Source organism: Staurois parvus, unplaced genomic scaffold (assembly GCF_062004578.1).
Source record: "Staurois parvus isolate SC_StPar_1 unplaced genomic scaffold, SC_StPar_1.0 ptg000153l, whole genome shotgun sequence".
NCBI classification, from domain to species: domain Eukaryota; kingdom Metazoa; phylum Chordata; class Amphibia; order Anura; family Ranidae; genus Staurois; species Staurois parvus.
The window spans coordinates 5,461,082-5,481,065 of record NW_028317949.1 but is presented as its reverse complement, the minus strand read 5'-3'; positions in this window follow the sequence as shown (position 1 = coordinate 5,481,065).

Genomic DNA, 19,984 nt, shown 5'->3' with positions numbered 1-19,984 from the left:
TTTTTAAATTATTATTTTTGGTTATAAACTAATTTGGGTTATTTTATTACTAACAAAATAGCTGAAATAAATTTTGGCCAAGATTTATGAAGAAAGATTATTTATTTGCAAAATTTTATAAGAAAAACACTTTTTTTTTTAAATAATTGGACTTTTTCATTTATATAGCAAATAAATAAAAATCCTAGCGGTGAATAAATACCACCAAAATAAAATTTTATATGTCTCAAAAAAATGCAAAATAATTTATATGGGTAAAGTGTTGCATGACCGCGCAATTGTCATTCAAAGTGTGATAGCACTGAAAGCTGAAAATTGGCCTGGACAGGAAGCGGGTGAAAGTGTCCGGACTTGAAGTGGTTAAACCAGTCTGTGAGCTACTGAAAATATCTTGCAGGTTTATCAGCCAATAGTAGGATATCCATATATCTTATGGGTGAGAAGGCTAATGACCGCACTCCAATGGGCAGAGATCACTCTGCAGGGCCTTTAAATGTATGGATCATCCCCAGTTTCTGAGAATCTTCTTAAATTAATGGTAACATAAGGGTTGATTTACTAAAACTGGAGATTGGAAATCTTGTGCAGCTGTGAATGGTAGCCAATCAGATTCTAACTTAACCTTTGAAAAAAAAAAAACATTTGGAAGCTGATTGGTTTCTATGGAAAGCTACACAGACTTTGCACCCTCCAGCTTTTGTAAATCATCCCCATAGTGGCTTTTACTCCTGGTGAAATAAATATTATGTTTTAACTTTTAAACTCAAAGCTCTTAGTGGCAAGTATACATTGCAACCTACAAAGCTCGGTGGTGTCCATTTGGAGCAAGTGTTTAAATGACTCTTATGGGTACAGTAATGGCTTCTTGATACACTGATTGGATCCAATCCTAATCAATATATCAGTATAGAAGGGGTATTTTACTACTACTTCTTTGAGTGGGGGAGTTTGTGCCTACTTGACTTCTTCATACATCAGGTTGTATGAGGCTAACTAGCTGAAAAATTCCAAATGTTGTTTCCAGAATGATTATTTAGAAACCATTAACAACATTATGCACTATCACCACCCTCTGAATGTCATTGTAATTGTATCACTAATGTTTTCCTTAATAATGAATCTTACATGTGCAACAACATAGAACATCCATTTGTTTTTACTCTTCAAAGAGTCATCATTTAAGCTCAGTTTAACCAATTCAATATCGGGCACTTTTACACCTTCCTGTCCAGGCCAGTTTTCAGGTTTCAGCGCTCTCACACTTTGAATGACAATTGCGCCGTCATACAACATTGTACCCAAACTAAAATTTTATCATTTTCTTCACACAACTAGAGCTTTCTTTTGGTAGTATTTAATCATCGCTGGGGTTTTTATTTTTTGCTAAATTAACAAAAAAAGGCCAAACATTCTGAAAAGAACACATGTTTTTCTTTGTTTCTGTTATAAAAGTTTGCAAAAAAATAATTGTTCTTCATAAATTTAGGCCAAGATGTATTCTGCTACATGTCTTTAAAATAACTCATATTGGGATGTATTTTTTAGTTTGTAGGAAAGTTATAGAGTTCCCAAACTATGGTATAGATCTGAATATTGATCAATCCTGAAGTACTGACAGCCAATCTAATTTCTTGAGGTCCAAGAATGTCAGAACAGTATAGATATCCCCCAAATGACCCCTTTTTGTAAAGTAGACAGTCCGACGTATTTCATAACAGGCATGGCGAGTTTTTGAAATTGTATTTTTTTTGTCATAATTTTTCGGAAAATTAAAAAATTTTAAAAATTTGTTTCACTATTTTTTTTTTTTTACATATTGTCACCAGTGCAGTACAGCGTCATCATATAACTGGCATGGCGGTGATCAGGGACACTGACTGGTGACAGTATGAAAAAAAAAAAATATATATATATATATATTTTTTTTTTTTTTTTTAATTATTTTTTATTACATTTTTTTTCTTTTTTTTAAGATTTTTTTTTCATATTTCACTATGACCAAAGTAGTACAATGTTACCATAGTAACTTTTGTACTACTTTGGGGAAGTGATCAGTATTTTTTTTTTTTTACACAATTTGCTTATAGCAAAGAAATACATCACATCCAACAATGCCACCATCTACCCACCCCGCAGGCCAGAGTACTTGGTGTCATTCTGGACTCCAACCTATCCTTCCAGCCCCAAGTCCAATCTTTAACAAACTCGTGCAGACTCCACCTCCGCAACATCGGCAAAATACGCACGTTCCTAACCCCACAAACCACTAAACAGCTCATCCACTCCCTCATCATATCACGACTCGATTACTGCAACTCCCTCCTCACTGGCCTGCCTCGCCGCTGGCTATCCCCGCTTCAGTCGATCCTGAATACGGCTGCCAGACTCATTCACCTTTCCAACCTCTCCGTCTCCGCCACCCCCCTCTGCCAATCCCTCTACTGGCTTCCGATTGCGCAACGGATCAAATTCAAAATCCTAACACTGACGTACAAAGCCGTCCACCACACTGCCCCGAACTACATCACTGACCTAATATCCAAGTACCACCCAGCACGCACACTCCGCTCCTCACAAGACCTCCTTCTCTCTAGTTCCCTGGTCTCCTCCTCCCATGCCCACCTCCAGGACTTCTCCAGGGTGTCACCCATCCTCTGGAACTCCCTGCCCCAACCCATCAGATTATCACCTACTCTCCTCTCCTTTAGGTGCACCCTGAAATCCCATCTCTTCAGGGAAGCCTACCCCACCCCCTGCTAACTTGCCGACGACCTCCACTCTTCCTACCACCCCATTCCCCACAGCTATCTCCTCCTGTGCCACCATCCCTAGATTGTAAGCTCGAAAGAGCAGGGCCCTCGATCCCCTCATGTTTTGCATTGTATTGTTATTGTTTTGTCACATGTTCTGTCCCCCTCTGTAATGTACAGCGCTGAACGAACCATTGGCGCTTTATAAATGTTGTATAATAATAATAATAATAATAAGCAAGCATTTACCTGAATGACATCGATTCATTCAGGGTTTTTTTTTTGGGCTTAGCTGTGATTTGGCCACAGCTAATCACATGACATGTGCATGTGATTAGCTGTGACCATTCACAGCTAGACACTAGTATACAATGGATGGCATGAATGAAGCCATCCATTGTATACAACTGTCATGTGACCTGCTGTGATTGGTCACAGCAGGTCACATGGTACCGGCAACGGGGGGCGATACTCAGATCTGTCATCGGCCGTGTCCGAGGTACACGGCCGGTGACAGATCGCGCCGCTGCGCGGCTCTGTAGGAGCGCAATCTGTGCATGTGCGGGAGTACGCCATATGGCATCCACCTGGAACGCTGATGACATTTGCCGGCCGCCATTCGGCCATAGGGAGGGCGGCAAATGGTAAATTAGACTAATAATCAAATCTCTAAGTGTAAAAACTGATCATAGAGTATTTACTGTATATGTGATTCCTTGAATTTGGTTAACAATTTTAAAATTAGTATTAAGGAAAAGCCCATCTTGGCAGAAACAAACTAGCAATTTAGAAATAAAAATGTATATACCTAAAAAAAAATAATAAAAAAAGAAGCTAGAGGAATCAGCAGTTTAAGAACTTTTTTACTATGTATTTAGGATTCCAAATACATAAAATACCATAGAGTTTAAAGGCAAAAGAATACTCTTTAGTTACTCATAGAGACAAAAAAATCAAATTCTTAAATTCTGTGATAATATATACATTTTTTAAAGTAGCTGTTATGTTCTACAGAAACTTTTACTGTTTCAGTAGGACTTTATGTATCACACTTTTTCTGTTTAATTATGCCAGTCATAAGCCTAATTAGAACTTCCCTCATTTACATGATCCTTAAAGGTTTAGGTATAAAAATCTTGGAGCATGTGCATAATAAATTCCCAGTAGCATTTGTTAATCATGTGTAACACTAAAGAAGCAGCTCATTTAAGAATTACAAACTGAGGCCAAAAGAAAATCCAGGTATTAATTATACCCAATTTCCTTGCAACTTGTGAATGTCAAACTAAGGCAAAGACTGTAGAAGGAATCTTTTAGAAATAAACTGGCACTTGGCATTTTGCCTACGTACAAAACCTTTTTGTATAGCTGTACCAACATAAAGCACACAATTGATACCTGCAGTACAACATCATTAGATATCCTTTGTAGCCTATAGTACTAATGAAAGCAAGCCAAAGCAAGTATAATGCAACAAAAACACACATTTAAGGAGCAATTATTCATTTATCTGGCATCTTTGAAACATTGTTGGAACAGAAATTCATTCTTATTTATCTCACAAAAAAACTTCAAATATATCCATACCTCTGAAATAGTAACAATCTAAAGATACAGTGCCTTGAAAAAATATTCATACCCCTTGAAATCTCCACATTTTGTCATGTTACAACCAAAATCGTAAATGTATTTTATTGGGATTTTATGTGATAGACCAACACAAAGTGGCACATAATTGTGAAGTGGAAGGCAAATGATAAATGGTTTTCAAAATATTTACAAATTATCAGGGCTGGAGCGGTGGAATGGTCAGACAGGCCTTATGGTAAGGTCACGCACCGACTGGCGACAGCCTCTGGTGACCCACAGACCGGAGTCCCTCAGGGCGCGGAGTCTAAGCCCCAGGCTGCCCTTCACCAGGGCCCCTGATGGTGGGGATGGACTTGAGACCAGGTCGCAACCCCCGAGTAACCCTAGCTGCGGTACGGCTGCCACCAATGGCGTATAGCAGGTAGGGGCCAGATGGAAAGAAGTATAGCGTGGTCGGATAGGCTGGGTCGATAACAGCGGAACAGAGAGTACAAGACGGTAGGCAAGAATACTCAGGTCACGGGCCGGGTTCAGCAACGGGAGGTCAGGTAATGGAATAAAGCAGAGAATGGTCAGAACGGGCCAAAGGTCAGAGCAAGAGGAGTCTTTGTCAAAGCCGAGTCGGTTTCCAGGAGAGCAACGAGAGCTGAACAAAAGCTTGCTGCAATGCAACATACAGGACACAAATGCAAAGAACGGCTGCAACCGACAGACTTAAATGTGATAAGCCGCACCCTCCTGGGAGGAGCTGCAGAGGGCTGAGAGCATAAAGGATCCCACAATGCTTAGCAGACACCCAAGATGGATGCCAGCACATGGAGCCTCACAAACCCTGAGGAAAGGTAGGACCTTGACACAAATAAATATCTGGAAAGTGTGGCGTGCTTTTGTATTTAGCCCCCCTGAATTAATATTTTGTAGAACCATCTTTCTCTGCAATTACAGCTGCAAGTCTTTTTTGGGTATGTCTCTATCAGCTTTGCACATCTAGAGAGTGACATTTTTGCCCATTCCTCATTGCAAAATAGCTCAAGCTCTGTCAGATTGGATGGAGAGAGTCTGTAAACAGCAATTTTCAAGTCTTGCCACAAATTCTCAACTGGAATTGGGCTTGGACTTTGACTGAGCCATCCTAACTCATGAATATGCTTTGATCTAAACCCTTCCATTGTAGCTCTGTCTGTATGTTTAGGGTCGTTATCCTGCTGGAAGGTGAACCTCTGCCCCAGTGTCAAGTCTTTTGCAGACTCTAACAGGGTGTCTTCAAAGATTGCCCTGTATTTGGCTCCATCCATCTTCCCATCAACTCTGACCAGCTTCGCTATCCCTGCTGAAGAAAAACATTCCTGCAACATGATGCGTCCACAACCATGTTTCATGATGGGGATGGTGTGTTCAGGGTGATGTGCAGTGTTAGTTTTCTGCCACACATAGCGTTTTGCTTTTAGGACAAAAAGTTCAATTTTGGTCTCATCTGACCAGAACACCTTCTTCCACATGTTTTCTGTGTCCCCTACATGGCTTCTTACAAACTGCAAATGGGACTTCTTATGGCTTTCTTTCATCAACGGCTTTCTACTTGCCACTCTTCCATGAAGGCCATATTTGTATAGTTGTTCTGTGGACAGATTCTCCCACTTGAACTGTGGATCTCTGCAGCTCCTTCAGAGTTACCATGGGCCTCTTGGCTGCTTCTCTGATTAATGCTTTCCTTGTCTGGCCTGTCAATTTAGGTGGATGGCCATGTCTTGGTAGGTTTGCAGTTGTGCTAAACTCTTTCCATTTTCGGATGATGGATTGAACAGTGCTACGTAAGATGTTTAAAGCTTGGGATTTTTTATAACCTAACCCTGCTTTAAACTTATCCACAACTTTATCCCTGACCTGTCTGGTGTGTTCCTTGGCCTTCATAATGCTATTTGTTCACTAATGTTATCTAACAAACCTCTGAGGGCTTTACAGAACAGCTGTATTTATGCTGAGATTAAATCACACACAGGTGAATTATTTACTAATTTACTAATTAGGTGATTTCGGAAGGCAATTAGTTCCACTAAATTTTAGTTAGGGGTATCAGAGTAAAGGGGACTATATATAAATGCATTCCACACTTTTCAAATATTTATTTGTAAACAATGTTGTGTTGAGTTGTGTTTGGTATGGCTTAGAGATCCCTGGTAAACAAATGGTAGCATTGGGCTTCGTCTATATTATTTTTCAATAGTATTATTGTTTCAAATTGAATTTTTGTTTTTATATTTTCCTTTTTTAACAATGGACCTCTCTACATTGTTCAAGCTAGGTAGTCCTCCAAAGTTGGAATTTTGTGGATACCTTCCTTTGATGTTGTTGCAGTTTTTTTTTTAGTTAAAAACAATATATTTTTTTAATTGTATTGGTCACACTTTCAAAAGGTCTTTTTTTTCTTCAGAGCTGAACTCCAGGAATTTACCCTTTTTATTAAATGTTAATGGATCTCGCTTGGTTATATGTAATTCTTCATATCTCACATCCAGAAGGCCACTGCAAATGAAGAAATTCACTGTAGAAACATGTGCTGCATGCTTTCAGTGTTGGTCTTGAGCAACTTGCCATCTGTATACTGATTCTTTATTTCTGTGAATACAAGGTATTCTATGATTGGACAAGGTGAAGATCATGATGCAATCTGTAGTAAGCGTACACATTTAGATGGACGCGGTTCAACCATTTTGCTCCAACCCTCCATTTTGTTAAGAATTCTCCCTCCCCCTCCCTCTCTGAGAGTCACAGTGACATATGGCCTGTGTGTGAAAATGTCACAGGCCAGAGCCCAGCAGGGGGCCACGTGCTAAAAAACCCCAAGGGAGCTGGGGCCTCGCTGTCCAAAGAACCTGTGCCATTTAACACCTCGTAAAAAGATAACACAGCCTTCCCAGGAGTTCAAAAGACATTGAACCAGATAACCCTTTTAAAAATCAATTTTGTCCCCTATGTCTCCTATCTTGGAATATGAGAGACTTACATAAAAAACAGGCATATCTTCAGATTGGCCAAGAGGAGATGAACATTTTGATAGGTCACTCTCTGTGGTTGGAATACATAGGAAAGAAGAAAAGTAGATCTCGTGAACCATTCAGTGTAGAATTTCATATTTAATATCTAATCAATCCTCAGCCGTGTCCGCATAATAATCTACTCGCGGGTGGAGTATCACTTATGCATATGGAAAGTTATGAGCCAAAGTATGAACTAGAAGAGATTTTGGCTGTAGTTTAGGCCCACGCCCAGATGATCCCTCCCTAAACGGGGTATTGGTCCTTGACTTCAGAGACACCCCTTGCTGGGGAACTACAAGTTGGGTTGTCAGGCCTAAGAAGAGTTAAGTTGAAGAATTCTCCCATTTAACATCAGGACCACCTGGGGAGACCAGTGCCCTTTCGCTCTGGAACGTGATCTGCTAGCCCAGGACTTTGGCAAGTACTTTAACCCTTTAACCTCCTTTCTGTTATCTCTTTGCTGTGCTGTTGTTCTCTGTATATTTATATATATATTAGTTACATCTGTTTTCTGTAAATATTTTTATTGCACCCGTTTGACCTTTTAGTAATAAATCTTTCAGTGTTGAACTGTTTCTATAGCTCTTTATTGCAATTTACAAATTCCTGCCTCTAAAAAGAGCGCTACTGTGTTTGTTTAACCCTCTGTATAACCGGCCTGCAGTGACCGTGTGATACAGACGATTACCTCAACCATTATAGTGTTATAGCTGATATCGCGAGTTTCTTCTTTCTCTGTACAAAAAGGAGGTGGTGGCAGTGTGCAGGGTTAATTGCGTAATTAACCTGACCCAGTAACAATCGCTCCCAAGCTGCCAGTTCATAAATTGTGGTCCAATTAGCTGGAAAATCGTTGTGCAGGGTGCAGCTGGATGTGGGATTGTTACGCACGTGACATCGCAGTTTCAGATTGGCCAGTCCTTTGGTCACGAGTTTGGTGAGAAGGTCAGGGGTCTGACGCCGTGTTCGTCACATATTGGTGACAGCGATCGTAGGATCGTCATATATTGGTGGCAGCGATCTTGCGTCCGTCACACCATCTACCTCTCCTCTCCACCTCATTCAATCAGAAAAAACTTTATATTCACTGAATGGCGAAGGTGCTGAGGGAGTGACCCCTGTATTCAGTATACTGATGGCGAGTCACTTAGAAGGTACCAGCACTGACTGTATGTAGCACAAGCTACTGCAGCATATTTCTGCATCTCTAGCAGCCCTCTTGATGTCAGATATGAATATTAGATGTAACAAAGCTGGACTAATGTAAGTTTAAAAAAATAAGAACATTCCTGCAGTTTATATTTTCATTATAATCATCTCCAATAGGGATGAGCTTATTGTTCAGTCCAAAAGTCCTGGCTTGGAAAGCAAATGGGCAGGGAATGGTCATATGGTCACATGGTCATACTGGGGCAATGATGTCATAACTATCCGCACCTCTCCCACCTCTTTCTTTTATAGCTGATGATAGCTGAAGGAGCTGGCATTAGGCTTCCTGCAGCATTGGCATAAGTCATGTGCAACGCCCGTGGTGGGTGGTGGGCATCATAATTTAACCTCCCTGGCGGTATGGTTATTTCAGATTTTTGGTGCTGAAAGCAGTACCATTATTTTGCATGGAAATTTGGCGTTTTATATTGTAGGCCAGTAATTCTTAGGAATAACTCACTGAAATCTGTCCGAACAAGAGTCTAGTAAACAACCCGGGTAGGATAAAACTTGAAACACGAAATCATAAATTATAATTTAATAAATAATCATAAAAAATAATAGTATAATAATAATAAATTTAATTCAATAATATAATCAAACCAAAAACACTGAAATTTGAAATATAGCACCAAGTTTGCACATCACTGAGTGTCTGATGATGAATTTCCCCACGAATCATCACTCAATTCTGCAAGTGGTTCTAATTTACTATCACTGTTCTCTAGCTGATCTAAAACTGCTTTTGACCTATGGACATTTCTCAGTTTCCAGGCAGAAAGAACAGTAAAAAATGTAGGCAGGGCACAGGACAAAGCACTAGGGACAAAATGTATGTGAAATGCTTTGATACAGTACTGTTTTAACTATGTGATTTTAGTGAATCTCACTTTTTGTCATTTTCAAATTTCCCGCCGTTCTGTCCCCCGTACATCCCGACACTCGCAGGGGATGGAACCCAGATGACAGATGCCGGCATCCGCCGGATTACATTGCCGGGACACTGCAGGAGGGACATCGAGGGAGCGTAGGACAAGGTAAGTGATCGAGGGTTCGCGGAGCAGCGCCGCATGGTAAGCCCGAGTGTAGCTCGGGGTTACCGCTTGTGGTACTGAAACTTTACCCTGAGCTACACTCGGGAATACCACCAGGGAGGTTAAGATGGATTTACAGTGAGGAACGTTTCTTGAGATTTTCATTTCTTCAATAAAGGTCTTGTCAAATGTTTGGGTGTCTTTATTTTTAGGTGACTTTTTTTTGGTGAATGATGGGGTGGCAGTATCTGGGGGCCCCTTATTACTAAAGGGGGTCTCCAGATTTAAATAAGCCCTCCCTCCAGACACCTACAACCACTCACCAGGGATGAGGGGAAAGGCCCTTGTCCTCCTGAAAATGGGGACAAGGAGTTTTACCAGGTGATTCTCCCCTGGCAAGGTACCCTTCCATGTTGAGGGCATGGATCACCTGGTACGGTTCAGCAGGAGGGGTTCATTATCACCGCCCCCTTTCCTGGCTAGGCTTCATGCTTGGATTAATGGTTTGGTATGTATTTTTAAGAAAATCAAGCCAAAAAAAAGCCAAGAAGTCAGCTTGGATTTCAGAAGAAACTAGAATTGTAGCAGAACAAAGAAGACAAGCCAAATTTCTAGTGATAGAGTAAAAATATAAAAAAAATGAATCAACTGTTTCAATGTCAAGTTTGGAAAGATAAAGACAGATATCTCAAGGATATTTGTCAGAAAATTGAGAGTGAGCACGTAAAAGGAAAAACCAGACTAGCTTTTCAGGACATTAAGAATTTGCGGAAGAAATTCCAACCTAGATTGGGGGTGCTTAAAAACTCTAGTGCACTGATACTGAATGATCCAGAGAACATTAAAAAAAGATGTAAAGATTATACCAAAAATGTATGTAAAAAAGCAGTGGGGATAACAGAGAGTGAACCAGCCAGTGATGCTGAAGACTAACCAGATGTTCTAAAGGAAGAAGTCATAGCAGCAATAAAGCTTTATCGAACAATAAGTCACCAGGTATCGATGGTATTCCAATTGAGTTAATCGGGGGGCTCCAAAGTTGCTACCATGGCTCTTACTCAGCTATGTCAGTGGATCTGGAAAATAAAATAAAAATGGACAACTATGTAAAAAAGACAAAACCTCAGCGCCCAGGACTCTCCTATTAAACACACAATTCCTCGTGAGATGCTGCTGTACACAGGTGCAAAAACCAATAATAAATTGGATAAACTAATTTGTTTATCCAATGAATTCTTAAGGTGTCTAAAATCTTTAGTTAAATCCATATGCTCATAATTTTGTGAAAAAACATCCTCTATATTAACCCTTTTCTGAGATGCAAAATTAAAAATATCCATGGCTGCTAAGTTTCAAAAAGTGATAACACCTCAAATATGTAAAAAAGACAAAACCTCAGCGCCCAGGACTCTCCTATTAAACACACAATTCCCCGTGAGATGCTGCTGTACACAGGTGCAAAAACCAAAAAAACTTATATCAATAAAAACCAGCGCAAACCCACATAATCAATTGCATTACTCAACTTATTAAACAAACTTAAAGACTCTGACAAAAAAAACCACTTTTGTGTTAGTAAAAATTAAATTATAAAATATATAAAAATAAATATATAAATATAAAAAATTAAAATTCATAAGTCCAGTGACAAAAAAATCCCAAAAACTTAAGTAGACAGTCCCGTGACAAAATAAATCAAATAATAATTAAATTATAATTTTCATTGGATTCTTCCGTGCCTTTGATCCCTTCACCATCCACCAGTGCAAAAACCAACATTAACCGCACTCACCAGATATTAGTGAGTCACACGCCTTTCAGGAATATTAAGGGCTCCTGGACCCCCTTTACTTTTTATGAGACCTCCAAATGCTGCTTCCTCTTATGTCTGGGTGCCTCTTCTGCTTACTCCTCTCACCGAATCCCCCAAGGAAAATCAGGAAAAAGAAAAGACCATAGCGTGATACCGTAGTGGTTTCTCCTCAAAATAATCTCTCCAGACCACTCACATTTTAGCGGGATATAACCCGCATTTTATTAGAAACAACAATGATTTTCTTTCAAAATGATCCACTTTCCAAGTACAGCGACTTTGCATAAAGACCCCACAGCCTGGTATACAGCAGGATGGCAGACCTCAGATGCAGACTCATCCACTATGCTAAGATGGCCCCTTGGAACGCACCGCTCGGCGTGCGTTCCACTCACCGGAAATGACGTCAGACACCGGAACAGGCAACCGGAAGTGCGTCAACGCGTTTCGCCCCACCCACAGGGCGTTATCAAGACGCTCATTTCCACTTCCAAGCCGCTTATAAAGCAATGGGAGATCCCTCCCACTAATTAATCTGGACACAAACCTGGACACAAGCATGTCCATCACCGCCATCCCTCTGTATACCCATGTGGGGTTCCCTTATAACAAAAACAGATCCCATTAAATTAAAAAACATAATTTAAAAACCTAATTTTATAACCTTAAGTCTTCTACCCCAAACATAAGGATAAAGACAGGAAATTACAATACATTAAATAAAAAATCTATATTAAAATAAAATAAAAATAAATAAAAAAAAAAAAATAATAATAAATAAAAATAAAAATAAAAAAAATAAAAATATCAATAACATATAACATCTAAATATTATATATATTATAAAACTTCAAAAACACCTAATCATGAACACGCACTTTGGACATTAACTGGGTATTACCAATTTGACAAAAAGCAATTTATATCAATATCTGCATTCAACCCATTAGGATACAATGTACCCATTTGATAAATCCACTTCGTTTCATTTTGAGACACATTTATTACCATTAAATAAATAATTTGCGCTAGTAAATGTGTATAAATATATAAATGTATATAAAAAAAATCATCAAATCATAAGTCCAGAAAAAAATATATATATGCCAATACCACAAAAAAATATAAAAAAACTTTTAAGTGCAAAAAACTTTTGTGCAAAAAAAGTGTCTAAATATAAAAAATTTCACCAAAAAACCTTGATAATATAATGGCAGATCATCCATAAATATATCTTCAGAAACGGAAACTCTGCAACACACCGATCCTCATCGATCGAAATAACAGGATGAAAAACTTTGTAGTTAATCGAAAATCCACTTCTCCAATAGATAAAGGACCACCTTCAAACGTATCCATGGGGGGAAATGCCAAGCACTCGAGAGAAACAGAAAGACTTCATGGTGCAATATTATAAAGACCAATTCCTTTATTAGGTACTCATTGCACTTACTCAAGAGGTGTCCCAGCCGACACCAGCATCAACAGCATAACAGCAATCACATAAACGAGCCTGGCTACTCAGCACATGCGCAGTAGCTGGCAGCCAAAAACGTAATGACGTCACATCAATCAAGCTCCGCCCTACGCGTTTCGTCATCGACGTCCTCGCGGAGCGGATAGATGTGAGACGTCTAAACCTCCTTAAATATTCACTCACAGGAAACGAACAGCTGACATCAATGGGGAATCAAGCAAAGCAAGCCGCCCCACAGATGACAGGAGTCCACAAAGGATATACAATGTATCCAATATATTTGCCATCACAAGCAAAAAAACTTTAAAACAAGAGCACAAGAATAGAATAAAAAGAAATTTAAATAAAACACTAATGATAAATAAATTAAATAAATAAACACATTAACGGGCCTGCACCCTCTAAGACTGTGTTTCAAAAAGGGAACTTAAAGGGCCAGTAACACTTTAAACACAAATAAAGGGGAACTCTAGTAATAATACAAAAATAATGCAAAAATTGTACAAAAACATACAATCTCCCATATATCATCTTTAAACAGTTGCCTATATAAAAATATACTTAAAATGACATAAAAATTAAAAATTAAAAATTTGTGAGAAAACAATTCAAATTTAAGTTCCCTTTTTGAAACACAGTCTTAGAGGGTGCAGGCCCGTTAATGTGTTTATTTATTTAATTTATTTATCATTAGTGTTTTATTTAAATTTCTTTTTATTCTATTTTTGTTCTCTTGTTTTAAAGTTTTTTTGCTTGTGATGGCAAATATATTGGATACATTGTATATCCTTTGTGGACTCCTGTCATCTGTGGGGCGGCTTGCTTTGCTTGATTCCCCATTGATGTCAGCTGTTCGTTTCCTGTGAGTGAATATTTAAGGAGGTTTAGACGTCTCACATCTATCCGCTCCGTGAGGACGTCGATGACGAAACGCGTAGGGCGGAGCTTGATTGACGTGACGTCATTACGTTTTTGGCTGCCAGCTACTGCGCATGTGCTGAGTAGCCAGGCTCGTTTATGTGATTGCTGTTATGCTGTTGATGCTGGTGTCGGCTGGGACACCTCTTGAGTAAGTGCAATGAGTACCTAATAAAGGAATTGGTTTTTATAATATTGCACCATGAAGTCTTTCTGTTTCTCTCGAGTGCTTGGCATTTCCCCCCATGGATACGTTTGAAGGTGGTCCTTTATCTATTGGAGAAGTGGATTTTCGATTAACTACAAAGTTTTTCATCCTGTTATTTCGATCGATGAGGATCGGTGTGTTGCAGAGTTTCCGTTTCTGAAGATATATTTATGGATGATCTGCCATTATATTATCAAGGTTTTTTGGTGAAATTTTTTATATTTAGACACTTTTTTTGCACAAAAGTTTTTTGCACTTAAAAGTTTTTTTATATTTTTTTGTGGTATTGGCATATATATATTTTTTTCTGGACTTATGATTTGATGATTTTTTTATATACATTTATATATTTATACACATTTACTAGCGCAAATTATTTATTTATTGGTACACTTTATATATGGTGATTTTTTGCAGCTGGTACACTATTAGTAAGTTATATAATTTTGACCATAGGCGCTATTATTAATTTTTCTTATTTTTAGTAATTTCTCTTTTTAGAGGGATTTTATAATTGGCAGCCATGGATATTTTTGGATATATGGAAAAAAGAAAAGTTGATCTTAGTGAAGTTTTCAATCCCATGGGTATTTCAAATAGTATGAATTTAGAAGAAAATTTCAAAAGTTTAAAATATCTTTTGGAGAAGCAAATTAAAATATGGTGGGATGTCAATACTTTGGAACTCTATCTAAAAGAGAAAATTACTCCCAGGAGGTTGAGATGGGATATACCTGCCAATGATGGGATGGATGATAGAGAATTAGTAGATGAGTGGTTTCAGTTTTTTAACCATTGTGAAAGCAGTTTATTGGATTTAATTATAAAAAGGCGACAGGTTAAATTGAGGAAAGTAGACTTTAAAATTAAAGAGTTGAAGGATGTGATGTTACCTTTTGCAGATACCATTGATTATAAAGATCGATCAAAGAATTTACAGGATCATATTGTTAAAGTCGATAAGGATACTAAAAACAAAAAGGTTAAAAAATATAAAAGAGACACTGAAGATTATAGGAATAATAGAGTGTATAAATGGCAAGATAAGATCACTACAGATGGGTGTGACTCCCAACTTTCTACACCTGAAAAAATTATTATACCTAATTTAAAATCCCCAACGGTTAATCAAACCACTATATCTCCTCCTAAACAAAAAGTGACATTTCAGAATTCTGGCAATAGAACATCTGAAAATGTTCATGATAAATCACCTCATCAATATGAATATAGTGATACACCTTCAAGAGGTTTTTCCAACTATAGAGGTCAAGGTGGATATAGGGGTAATGGATATAGGAGAGGAGGTTATCAAAACCAAAATTTTTTTCCATCGAGGGGGGGTTTTTCATACCATCACCAGGGGTGGAATATGGCACCAAGGGGTTACAGACCACAGGAGAAGGATTGGAGAGAACAAGGGAATTATGGCAGAGAAGAGGGAATAAGAAATACAGAGGCAAAAGAGGAGGAAGGAGACAAAAAGAGAAAAAGAGAATAATAGGGGCAGGAATCTATAACTTGAGTGATGTTACTTTTTCTGAAAGAGAAATTAAAGTTTTGGACCTTGGTTTGAAATATATACCTAGGACGAATTTAAATAAATTCGATGTTTTTATTGATATGCAAAAATTTGTGAGAAAACTTAATATTAAAAAATTTTTTGAATTGAATAAATCTCAAGGAAACAATCCTACTTCATCTTCTCATGGTTTTCAAAATAGTGGTTTAAAAAATGCTTCTACATTTAACCCTAAGATTTCTGGTAATGCTTTTCTGGAGGTATTTAAAAATATGGTAGAAAATGAGATTAAGAGTATTAATGTTAAAAATTCGTACTGTATTCCACCAGATATAAAATTGGGTATTGAGGATCTTGAAAAGAGAAAGAATATAGTAATTAGAAGTGCTGATAAAGGGGGAAGTATTGTTGTTTTAAATAAGAATGACTATGAAAAAGAAATGAAGAGATTATTACAATCTGAAGATACATATAAAATTTTGCAAAAAAATCCCACTAAGAAACTTAAATTACTACTTAAGTGTATTATTAACAAAGGAAAAGAGTTGGGGGTATTAACTGAAAAAGAAGCAAAATATTTATTGATTAAACATCCGAAAATACCTACTATATACTATTTACCAAAAATACACAAAAATAAGGAGAACCCACCGGGGAGACCCATTGTGAGTGGGATAAATTCTTTATTTGCAAGAGTTGGTGAATATGTTGATACTTTTCTGAAAAACATTGTTATGACAAATAGGGCTTTTCTGAGAGATGGTGGACATCTTATTAACATCCTTAAAGAATTACATAATGTTGATAATTGTATGTTGGTTACTATAGATGTAGAATCTTTATATACGAACATCGATCAAAATGATGGAATTAATGCGGTAAAATGGGCTCTTAAACATAAATCACTCCTGAAAAGATCGTAGAGGAAATTTGTTGTTGAATTACTTGAATTTGCGATGAATAACAATTTCTTTTGGTACAACAACACTTTTTTTCAGCAATGTAAGGGTGTTGCCATGGGAGCTAAGTATGCTCCCAGTGTGGCAAATCTGGTAATGGATAAATGGGAGGAAGAAAGTATTTTCAATAAATGGCCAGAGATGGCGCTATACAAGAGGTATATTGATGACATTATAATGGTATGGGATGGATCCAGAGAAAAGCTCGATTCCTTTATGGAATATATTAATATGAACCGCTATGGATTGAGATTCACTGGTATGAGTGATTTTGAGCAAATTAATTTTTTGGATCTGGTCCTATATAAAGATAATGGCCAAATTTGTACCAAAACTTACTTCAAGGAAGTGGACAAAAACAGCTATATACCTATTTCTAGTGGACATCATCCAAATTGGTTATATAGCACTCCAAAAAGTCAGTTTACCAGATTAAAAAGAAATTGTAGCGCTAACAAAGATTTTTTCGATCAATCTGAGGTATTAATTGAAAGATTTATAGAGAAAGGGTATGATAAGACCTTTTTGATTAAAGAGAGAAATTCGATTAGTATTAAAGATAGGGAGACGTTTCTTGGAAATAGAAAGGCTCATTTGGGATTTGAAAATAATGTACCCTTTATTACTAACTATAATATGCAATATAAAAATATTGAACGAATTTTTAAAAAATATTGGCCCATTTTATTAAAAGATGATATACTAAATAAATTCTTATCTAAAACTCCTAAATTCATTTATAAGAAAAATAAGTCTCTTAGGATGAAACTGGCTCGCAATGTCATCGAACCCCCAAAAAAGTTCGATCTGTTTCCAAATTTAAATGGTTTTTTTCCTTGTAGGAAGTGTAAAGTTTGTAGGACTGTAAAAGTTGGTAATAATAAAAAAAAAAAGTCATTCTGCTCTTCATCTTCCAAAAAAGAATATGATATTAAATCCCTGATTACATGCAATTCTACACATGTGATTTATGTTTTAGAATGTCCATGTCATTTGAGATATATTGGGAGAACTGGGAGATGTTTAAAAACAAGAATAGGCGAACATATAAGAAACATAATAAAAGGATTTGATAAACATAGTGTATCCAAACATTTCAAATTGGTACATAATTGTGATCCGAGCTTACTTACCTTTTATGGGATCGAGATGGTAAAACCCCATTGGAGGGGCTCGGATTTGGTTAATGAGATTTCCAAAAAAGAGACGTTTTGGATTTATGAACTAAATTCCTTGCAACCATTTGGGTTAAATGTCGATATAGAATTGAATTGTTTTCTCACAAATTTTTAATTTTTATGTCATTCTAAGTATATTTTTATATAGGCAACTGTTTAAAGATGATATATGGGAGATTGTATGCTTTTTGTACAATTTTTGCATTATTTTTGTATTATTACTAGAGTTCCCCTTTATTTGTGTTTAAAGTGTTACTGGCCCTTTAAGTTCCCTTTTTGAAACACAGTCTTAGAGGGTGCAGGCCCGTTAATGTGTTTATTTATTTAATTTATTTATCATTAGTGTTTTATTTAAATTTCTTTTTATTCTATTTTTGTTATCTTGTTTTAAAGTTTTTTTGCTTGTGATGGCAAATATATTGAATACATTGTATATCCTTTGTGGACTCCTGTCATCTGTGGGGCGGCTTGCTTTGCTTGATTCCCCATTGATGTCAGCTGTTCGTTTCCTGTGAGTGAATATTTAAGGAGGTTTAGACGTCTCACATCTATCCGCTCCGTGAGGACGTCGATGACAAAACGCGTAGGGCGGAGCTTGATTGATGTGACGTCATTACGTTTTTGGCGCATGTGCTGAGTAGCCAGGCTCGTTTATGTGATTGCTGTTATGCTGTTGATGCTGGTGTCGGCTGGGACACCTCTTGAGTAAGTGCAATGAGTACCTAATAAAGGAATTGGTTTTTATAATATTGCACCATGAAGTCTTTCTGTTTCTCTCGAGTGCTTGGCATTTCCCCCCATGGATACGTTTGAAGGTGGTCCTTTATCTATTGGAGAAGTGGATTTTCGATTAACTACAAAGTTTTTCATCCTGTTATTTCGATCGATGAGGATCGGTGTGTTGCAGAGTTTCCGTTTCTGAAGATATATTTATGGATGATCTGCCATTATATTATCAAGGTTTTTTGGTGAAATTTTTTAAATTTAGACACTTTTTTTGCACAAAAGTTTTTTGCACTTAAAAGTTTTTTTATATTTTTTTCTGGTATTGGCATATATATATTTTTTTCTGGACTTATGATTTGATGATTTTTTTATATACATTTATATATTTATACACATTTACTAGCGCAAATTATTTATTTATTGGTACACTTTATATATGGTGATTTTTTTGCAGCTGGTACACTATTAGTAAGTTATATAATTTTGACCATAGGCGCTATTATTAATTTTTCTTACATTTATTACCATATTTCCTCCTCTCCAAGGGACTTCCACTCTATCTATCCCACAAAATTTCAGCGATGCCGGATCTCTGTTATGATACTTTCTAAAATGATATGATAAACTATGATGTTTGAATCCCTTCTTTATGTTTCTAATATGTTCTCCCAATCTGGTGGCAAGTTTCCTCGTTGTTCTCCCTATATACTGGAGTTTACAAGAGCACTCCAGCAGATAGGTAACATGCGTACTATCACATGATATAAACTTATTGATCTTATGGGATGCTCCATTATAACAGGATTGAAAATCCTTGTAATGCTTTTTCCTGTCCCCTTTCAGGGGTCTACAAGCCAAACATCTCCCACACTTGAAAAATCCAGCCCTATCCAAAAAAGTAACCATTTTCTTAGGTACATCTGGAACATTTTTAACAAGTCGAGATCTTAAAGTTGGTGGTTTTCTATATATAAACAAGGGTTTACTAGGTAACACTTTCCCAAGAGTTTCATCCCTCATTAGAATTGACCAATATTTTTTAATGATGTTTTCAACCAATTTATAATGCTTAGAGTATCCTGTAATGAAAGCCACATCTCCCAACTTCTTTTTGCTTTCTTTTTTCTTTAAAAGTTCATCTCTACTAATCTTTCTAACCTGTTCCAATGAAACCGCCAAATTTTCTTCTCCATAGCCTTTCTCCCTAAACCTTTGTAATAACACCTCAGACTGTTCCAAGAAAACACCTTCATCATCACAATTACGTTTGATCCTAATAAGTGGACTCTTAGGGATGGATTTTAGCCAATTTCTATGGTGGCAACTAAAATTCGGGATATATCCATTCCTGTCGACTTGCTTGAAATATGTCTTGGTATAAAACCTATCATCTTTCTTGTAAATTGTCAGGTCCAAAAAATCCACTCCCTCCTCACTAATATTTTTAGTAAATGATATATTGAAAGAATTATTCCCCATCTCTTGAATAAACTCCTTTAGTGTCTCTCTTGTACCTTTCCAAATTATAATAATATCATCGATAAATCTTCTATAAACTAGCA